We start from the raw sequence: 8988 nt of genomic DNA, 5'->3' as shown, positions 1-8988 counted from the left end.
ACAAACTTCTAAGTTTGGTGTCTTGCATGCATTGTTTATTTGATCTTCGTTGCATTTTTATTATTTCTCATCATTAAAAAAAATTCAAAAAATTTTCAAAATTATGTATTTTCAAGTCAATAACACAGAAAATTGAAGATTCAGAACATTCAGCAGAGGAATTACACAGAAAAGGCTGGGCGTTCAAAACGCCCAGTGAAGAAGGAAAACTGGCGTTTAAACGCTAGCCAGAGTACCTGGCTGGGCGTTTAATGCCCAAAAAGGTAGCATTTTGGGCATTAAACACCAGAATGGATGCCATTCTGGGCGTTTAACGCCAGGATGACACTAGAGGGAAGATTTTGTTTTTAATTCAAATTTTTTTCAAGTTTTCATAATTTTTCAAAATCAAATCTTTTTCAAATCATATCTTTTCAAAATCAATTTCTTTCCATTTTATATTTTTTTACTATTTTCGAAAATCCTTGCTACAATTAATAATTTAATTCAAAATTTTCTAGTTGTTACTTGCCTATTAAGAAAGGATCAAAAGTTTTAATTCTAGAATCATATCTTCTAATTTCTTGTTAGTCAAGTAATCAACTTTAATTTTAAAACTTTCTCTTTTTATTTTGATTTTCAATCATATCTTCTCAATCATATCTTTTCAATCAAATCTTTTTCAAAATTAAGTTTCAATTATATCTTTTTTATTTCTAATTTCAAAATCTTTTTCAAAATCACTTAATTTCTTTCCCAATCTTAATTTTCGAAAATCTCAATCAAATTTTCAAATTTCTTTTTATTATTTTAAAAATCTTTTACTTTAATTTCGAAAATTCTTCCCTCTTCTCACATCCTTCTATTTAAGGGACTAACACTCATCCTCAAGGTACAATTCGAACTCTATCCTTCTTGATAAGTTCGAATTCTCTTCTATCTACCTTCTCCTTCTATTCTTCTTTTCCTCTAACACCTCAAGGAATCTCTATACTGTAACATAGAGGATTCCATACTTTCTTGTTCTCTTCTCTTTCATATGAGCAAGAGCAAAGACAAAGGCATCCTTGTTAAAGCTGATCCTGAACCTGAAAGGACCTTGAAGAGAAAGCTAAGAGAAGCTAAAGCACAACTCTCTCTAGAGGGCCTAACAGAGCTCTTCAAGGAGGAAGAAGCCATGGTAGCCGAAAACAACAATGCCAACAATGCAAGGAAGGTGCTTGGTAACTTTACTGCACCTACTCCCGACTTCTATGGGAGAAGCATCTCTATCCCTGCCATTGGAGCAAACAATTTTGAGCTTAAGCCTCAATTAGTTTCTCTAATGCAACAGAATTGCAAGTTTTATGGACTTCCATTGGAAGATCCTCATCAGTTCTTAGCTGAATTCTTGCAAATCTGTGACACTGTCAAGACCAATGGGGTTGACCCAGAGGTCTACAGACTTATGCTCTTTCCTTTTGCTGTAAGAGACAAAGCTAGAACATGGTTGGATTCACAACCTAAAGAAAGCCTGAACTCTTGGGAAAAGCTAGTCAATGCCTTCTTGGCAAAGTTCTTTCCACCTCAAAAATTGAGCAAGCTTAGAGTGGAAGTCCAAACCTTCAGACAGAAGGAAGGTGAATCCCTCTATGAAGCTTGGGAAAGATACAAGCAATTGATCAGAAGGTGTCCTTCTGACATGCTTTCTGAATGGAGCATCATAGATATCTTCTACGATGGTCTGTCTGAACTGTCCAAGATGTCATTGGACAGCTCTGCTGGAGGATCTCTTCATCTGAAGAAGACGCCTGTAGAAGCTCAGGAACTCATTGAGATGGTTACAAATAACCAATTCATGTACACTTCTGAAAGGAACCCTGTGAATAATGGGACAAATCAGAAGAAAGGAGTTCTTGAGATTGATACTCTGAATGCCATACTGGCTCAGAATAAAATATTGAATCAGCAAGTCAATATGATTTCTCAAAGTCTGTCTGGAATGCAAGCAGCAACAGGCAGTACCAAAGAAGCTTCATCTGAAGAAGAAGCTTATGACCCTGAGAACCCAGCAATTAGAAATTTGGAGGCACAAGTAGGTCAGCTGAGTAAGAAAGTTACTGAACTCCCTCCTAGTACTCTTTCAAGCAATACAGAAGAGAATCCAAAAGGAGAGTGCAAGGCCATCAACATGACTCACACGGCCGAACTTGGAGAGGAGGAAGAGGCAATGATCTCCACTGAGGAAGATCTCACTGGACGTCCACTGGCCTCCAAGGAGTTCCCTCCTGAGGAACCATGGGAATCTGAGGCTCACACTGAGACCATAGAAATTCCATTGAATTTACTTCTGCCATTCATGAGCTCTAATAAGTATTCTTCCTCTGAAGAGGATGAAAATGTTACTGAAGAGTAAGTTGCTAAGTACCTTGGAGCAATCATGAAGCTAAATGCCAAGTTATTTGGTAATGAGACTTGGGAGGATGAACCCCCTTGCTCACCAAAGAACTGGATGACTTGACTAGGCAGAGATTACCTCTGAAGAGACAGGATCCTGGAAAGTTCTCAATACCTTGTACCATAGGCACCATGACCTTTGAAAAGGCTCTGTGTGACCTAGGGTCAAGCATAAACCTCATGCCTCTCTCTATAATGGAGAAGCTAGGGATCATTGAGGTACAAGCTGCAAGAATCTCACTGGAGATGGCAGACAATTCAAAGAAACAAGCTTATGGACTTGTAGAGGATGTCTTGGTAAAGGTTGAAGACCACTACATCCCTACTGATTTCATAATCCTAGAGACTGGGAAGTGTGTGGATGAATCCATCATCCTTGGCAGACCCTTCCTAGCCACAACAAAAGCTGTGATTGATGTTGATAGAAGAGAATTGATCATTCAAGTGAATGAGGACTCCCTTGTGTTTAAAGCTCAAGGATATCTCTTTGTAACCATGGAGAGAAAGCATGAAGAGCTTCTCTCAATACAGAGACAAACAGAGCCGCCACAGTCAAACTCTAAGTTTGGTGTTGAACCCCCACATTCAAACTCTAAAGTTTGGTGTTGGGAGGTTCCAACATTGCTCTAAACATCTGTGAGGCTCCATGAGAGCCCACTGTCAAGCTATTGACATTAAAGAAGCGCTTGTTGGGAGGCAACCCAATCTTTAATTATCTATGTTAAATTTTTATTTTCTTTCGTTATTTTATATTTTCTGTAGGTTGATGATCATGTGAAGTCATAAAAACAATTGAAAAAGCAAAAATAGAATGAAAAACAGAATGAAAAACAGCACACCCTGAAGGAGAAACTTGCTGGCGTTTAAATGCCAGTGAGGATAGCAGAATGGGCGTTAAACGCCCAATCTGGCACCATTCTGGGTGTTTAACGCCAGAAATGGGCACCAGACTGGCGTTTAACGCCAGGAATAGGCAAGAAGCTGGCATTAAACGCCAGAAATGGGCAGCAGCCTGGCGTTTAACGCCAGAATTGGCAGAAAGGGGCATTTTTGCACGCCACTTGGTGCAGGGATGAGATATCCTTGACACCTCAGGATCTGTGGACCCCACAGGATCCCCACCTACCCCACCTCTCTCTCTCTTCTTCACCCATTCACCAATCACATCAATACCTCTTCCCCAAAAACCCCTCACCTATCAAATCCTACCATTCTCTTCACCACTCACATCCATCCTTCATAAAACCCCACCTACCTCACCATTCAAATTCAAACCACTTTCCCACCTAAACCCACCCCTAATGGCCGAACCATACCCCCCTCTCCACTCCTATATAAACCCATTTTCACTCCTTCATTTTCACACAACATACACACTACTTCACCCCCTTGGCCGAAACACTAACCCCCTTCTATCTCCTCTATTTCTTCTTCTTCTACTCTCTTCTTTCTTCTTTTGCTCGAGGAAGAGCAAACCTTCTAAGTTTTGTGTGGTAAAAGCGTTGCTTTTTCTTTTTTCATAACCATTTATGGCACCTAAGGCCGGAGAAACCTCTAGAAAGAGGAAAGGGAAGGCAAAAGCTTCCACCTCCGAGTCATGGGAGATGGAGAGATTCCTCTCAAGGGTGCATCAAGACCACTTCTATGATGTTGTGGCCAAGAAGAAGGTAATCCCCGAGATCCCTTTCAAACTCAAAAAGGGTGAATATCCGGAGATCCGACATGAGATTTGAAGAAGAGGTTGGGAAGTTCTCACCAACCCCATTCAACAAGTCAGAATCTTAATGGTTCAAGAGTTCTATGCCAATGCATGGATCACCAAGAACCATGATCAAAGTGTGAACTCAGACCCAAAGAATTGGCTTACAATGGTTCGGGAAAAATGCTTAGATTTTAGTCCGGAGAATGTAAGGTTGGCATTCAACTTGCCCATGATGCAAGGAGATGCACACCCTACACTAGAAGGGTCAATTTTAATCAAAGGTTTGACCAAGTCCTCATAGACATCTGTGAAGAGGGCGCTCAATAGAAAAGAGATTTAAGAGGGAAGCCGGTTCAACTAAAAAGGCATGACCTCAAGCCCGTGGCTAGGGGATGGTTGGAGTTCATCCAACGCTCAATCATTTCCACTAACAATCGGTCTGAAGTTACTATAGACCGGGCTATCATGATCCATAGCATCATGATTAGGGAGGAAGTAGAAGTTCATGAAGTTATATCCCAAAAACTCTACAAGGTGGCAGACAAGTCCTCTACTTTGGCAAGGTTAGCCTTCCCTCATCTCATTTGTCAGCTCTGCAATTCAGCTGGAATTGACATAGAGGAAGACATCCTCATTGATGAGGATAAGCCCATCACTAAGAAAAGGATGGAGCAAACAAGAGATCCCACTCATGGACATGAGGAAATTCCTCATCATAAAATCCCTGAGATGCCTCAAGGGATGCATTTTCCTCCACAAAACTATTGGGAGCAAATCAACACCTCCCTAGGAGAATTAAGTTCCAACATGGGACAACTAAGGGTAGAGCACCAAGAACATTCTATCCTCTTTCATGAAATTAGAGAAGACCAAAGAGTCATGAGAGAGGAGCAACAAAGGCAAGGAAGAGACATTGAGGAGATCAAGCACTCCATTAGATCTTCAAGAGGAAGAACAAGCCGCCATCACTAAGGTGGACCCGTTCTTTAATCTCCTTGTTCTTTATTTTCTGTTTTTCTAATTTTTTATGCTTAGTTATGTTTGTGTCTTTATTACATGATCACTAGTGTCTAAGTGTCTATGCCTTAAAGCAATGAAAATGAATCCATCACCTTTCTTAAATGAAAAATGTTTTTAATGAAAAAGAAAAAGAAGTGCATAAATTTCGAATTTTATAACAGATTAATTATTTTGATGTGGTGGCAATACTTCTGTCTTTCTGAATGAATGCTTAAACAGTGCATATTTTTGATATTGTTGATTCATGAATGTTAAAATTGTTGGCTCTTGAAAGAATGACGAAAAAGGAGAAATGTTATTTGATAATCTGAAAAGTCATCAAATTGGTTCTTGAAAGAAGGAAAAAGCAGTGAATACAAAAAAAAAGAGAGAGAGAAAAATCAAGCAGAAAAAGCCAATAGCCCTTTAAACCAAAAGGCAAGGGTAAAATAAAAAGGATCCAAGGCTTTGAGCATCAGTGGATAGGAGGGCCCACAGGAATGAAATCCTGGCCTAAGCGGCTAAACCAAGCTGTTCCTAACCATGTGTTTGTGGCGTGAAGGTGTCAAGTGAAAACTTGAGACCGAGCAGTTAAAGTCATGGTCCAAAGAAAAAAGAGTGTGCTTAAGAGCTCTGAACACCTCTAATTGGGGACTCTAGCAAAGCTGAGTCACAATCTGAAAAGGTTTACCCAGTTATGTGTCTGTGGCATTTATGTATCCGGTGGTAATATTGGAAAACAAAATGCTTAGGGTCACGGCCAAGACTCATAAAGTAGCTGTGTTCAAGAATCAACATACTTAACTAGGAGAATTAATAACACTATCTGGATTCTGAGTTCCTATAGAAGCCAATCATTCTGAACTTCAAAGGATAAAGTGAGATGCCAAAACTGTTCAGAAGCAAAAAGCTAAAAGCCCCGCTCATCTAATTAATACTGATCTTCATAGATGTTTTTGGAATTCATTGTATATTCTCTTCTTTTTATCATATTTGATTTTCAGTTGCTTGGGGACAAGCAACAATTTAAGTTTGGTGTTGTGATGAGCGGATAATTTATACGCTTTTGGCATTGTTTTTAGTATGTTTTTAGTATATTTTAGTTAGTTTTTATTATATTTTTATTAGTTTTTATTTAAAATTCACTTTTCTAGACTTTACTATGAGTTTGTATATTTTTCTGTGATTTCAGGTATTTTCTGACTGAAATTGAGGGACCTGAGCAAAAATCTGATTCAGAGGCTGAAAAAGGACTGCAGATGATGTTGGATTCTGACCTCCTTGCACTCAAAGTGAATTTTCTAGAGCTACAGAAGCCCAATTGGCACACTCTTAATTGCGTTGGAAAGTAGACATCATGGGCTTTCCCGAAATATATAATAGTCCATACTTTGCCCAAGATTTGATGGCCCAAACTGGCGTTCCAAGTCAGCATAGAAATTCTGGCGTCAAAACGCCAGAACTGGCATAAAAGCTGGAGTTAAACGCCCAAACTGGCACAAAAGATGGCGTTTAACTCCAAGAAAAGTCTCTACTCATGGAAGCTTCAATGCTCAGCCCAAGCACACACCATGTGGGCCCAGAAGTGGATTTCTGCATCATTTACTCATTCTTGTAAACTCTAGGCTACTAGTTCTCTATAAATAGGACCTTTTGCTATTGTATTTTCATACTTTTAATCTTGGTTCTTCTGGTTCCCTCTCTGGGGCCGAAGACAATGACCACCATTATCACTTTTGTATTTTCAATGGTGGAGTTTCTACACACCATAGATTAAGGTGTGGAGCTCTGCTGTTCTTCATGAATTAATGCAAAGTACTACTGTTTTTCTATTCAATTCACGCCTACTTCTTCTCTAAGATATTCATTCGTTCTTCAACTTGATGAATGTGATGATCCATGACACTCATCATCATTCTCACCTATGAACATGTGCCTGACAACCATCTCTGTTCTACTAGCAGTGGCTTGAATGAGTATCTCTTGGGTTTCTAATCTAAGATTAGAACCTTCGTGGTATAGGCTAAAATTATTGGCGGCCATTCCTGAGATCCGGAACGTCTAAACCTTGTCTGTGGTATTCTGAGTAGGATCTGGGAAGGGATGATTGTGACGAGCTTCAAACTCGCGAGTGTTGGGCGTATGACAGACGCAAAAGGATCAATAGAGTCTATTCCAACATGATTGAGAACCGACAGATGATTAGCCGTGCGGTGACAGCGTGCGTAGAACATTTTCACTGAGAGGACGAGAAGTAGCCATTGACAATGGTGATGCCCAACATAAAGCTTGCCATGGAAGGGAGTATGAATGATTGGAAGAAGGCAATGGGAAATCAGAGGTTCAGGAGGAACAAAGCATCTTCATACGCTTATCTGAAATTCTCACCAATGAATTACATAAGTATCTCTATCTTTATTTTATGTTTTATTCATCTTTTAATTATCAATCCTCCATAACCATTTGAATCCGCCTGACTGAGATTTACAAGATGACCATAGCTTGCTTCAAGCCGACAGTCTCCGTGGGATCGACCCTTACTCGCGTAAGGTTTATTACTTGGACGACCTAGTGCACTTGCTGGTTAGTTGTGCGGAGTTGTGATAAAGAGTTGAGATTACAATTGTGCGTACCAAGTTGTTGGCGCCATTGATGATCACAATTTCGTGCACCAACAGACGACTTGGATAAATATCTAGGAGTTCCGATAATCCATTCCAGAGTGACTAAGGATACATACAAGGAAATTGAAGCTAAGATCAACAGGAGACTTAACAATTGGACTGCTTTCTCCCTCTCCTTAGCAGGAAGAACCACTTTGGTGAGATCTGTCCTTTCTACCATTCCCTCTTATACTATGCAGACTGCCTTATTGCCTATTACTACTTGTAACTTTATTGACCGTAAATGCAAGATTTTTATCTGGGGAGAAACTGAGCAAACTAGGAAAGTCCATTTGTTGAACTGGTGAACAGTGAGTAATCCGAAATCCTCTGGTGGGCTTGGGATTAGACACGCTAGTGAGTTAAACCGTGCCTTCAGTATAAAAGCAGGTTGGGGATTGATCGAGAAGAAAGATTCTCTCTGGTCAAAGGTTCTTAGGGCCAAGTACAGATGCGAAAATGATACTATTCCTCTTATCAATAGGAGGAAGAATGAGTCTAATTTGTGGAAAGAAATCTGCTCATCCTGAAATGATGTCCAGGCTAATTCTATTTGGCGTATAGGAGACGGGTCACAAATTAGTTTTTGGGACCATAACTGGGTTCCTAAATTAGGAAGCTTAAATAATCTTCACACTCAGGTAAGGGCTGCTTTTGATTCGGGTCCAAATAATCTTCACACTAAGCTTAAATAATCAATTTCAGGTGACTGGGACGTGGTTAAGCCTAAAAGCTGGCTTCCGGACTTGGCGGTTCAAAAGATCTTCGCTATGTCTCCTCCCTCTGCTTGGAAGGAAGGTGATCATATTGCGTGGGCAAACTCTGCTAATGGAGTTATTTCCTTGAAGTCTACCTATAACTCCTTACAAAATGACCCAAGAATCCAGAATCATATTTTTAAACTCATTTGGAGATGGAAAGGTCCGGAAAGGATTCAATATTTTTTGTGGCTTGGGGCTCATGACGCCATCCTCACTAATGCCGAAAGGGTTAGAAGACACATGTCACTGATAAACCCCATTTTTAGGATTTATCTGGTGCTTAATTTAGTAGATTTTATCCATTATTCTCACATTTTTCATATAATTCGCATGTTTTACATCTTCCTTCCTAATTTTGTACTATGATTGAAAACATGCTTCTTTGGCCTTAAATTTGCTAATTTTAATCCCCTCTTATTACCATTCGATGTTGTGATATGTTTGCTGA

At 39.7% G+C, this 8988-nt stretch overlaps 1 non-coding gene across 1 annotated transcript; it reads right to left on the bottom strand.

Moving 5' to 3' along the window:
- Window positions 1-1558: 1558 nt before the first annotated feature.
- LOC112752998 (small nucleolar RNA R71) lies at window positions 1559-1666 on the bottom strand. Its single transcript, XR_003177402.1, has one exon. It is a non-coding gene; the product is annotated as a small nucleolar RNA R71 (small nucleolar RNA).
- Window positions 1667-8988: the final 7322 nt, after the last annotated feature.

Source organism: Arachis hypogaea, chromosome 15 (assembly GCF_003086295.3).
Source record: "Arachis hypogaea cultivar Tifrunner chromosome 15, arahy.Tifrunner.gnm2.J5K5, whole genome shotgun sequence".
Lineage (NCBI taxonomy): Eukaryota > Viridiplantae > Streptophyta > Magnoliopsida > Fabales > Fabaceae > Arachis > Arachis hypogaea.
Note: the sequence above shows the minus strand (reverse complement) of the source record. Positions and strands in the feature narration are given on the sequence as shown.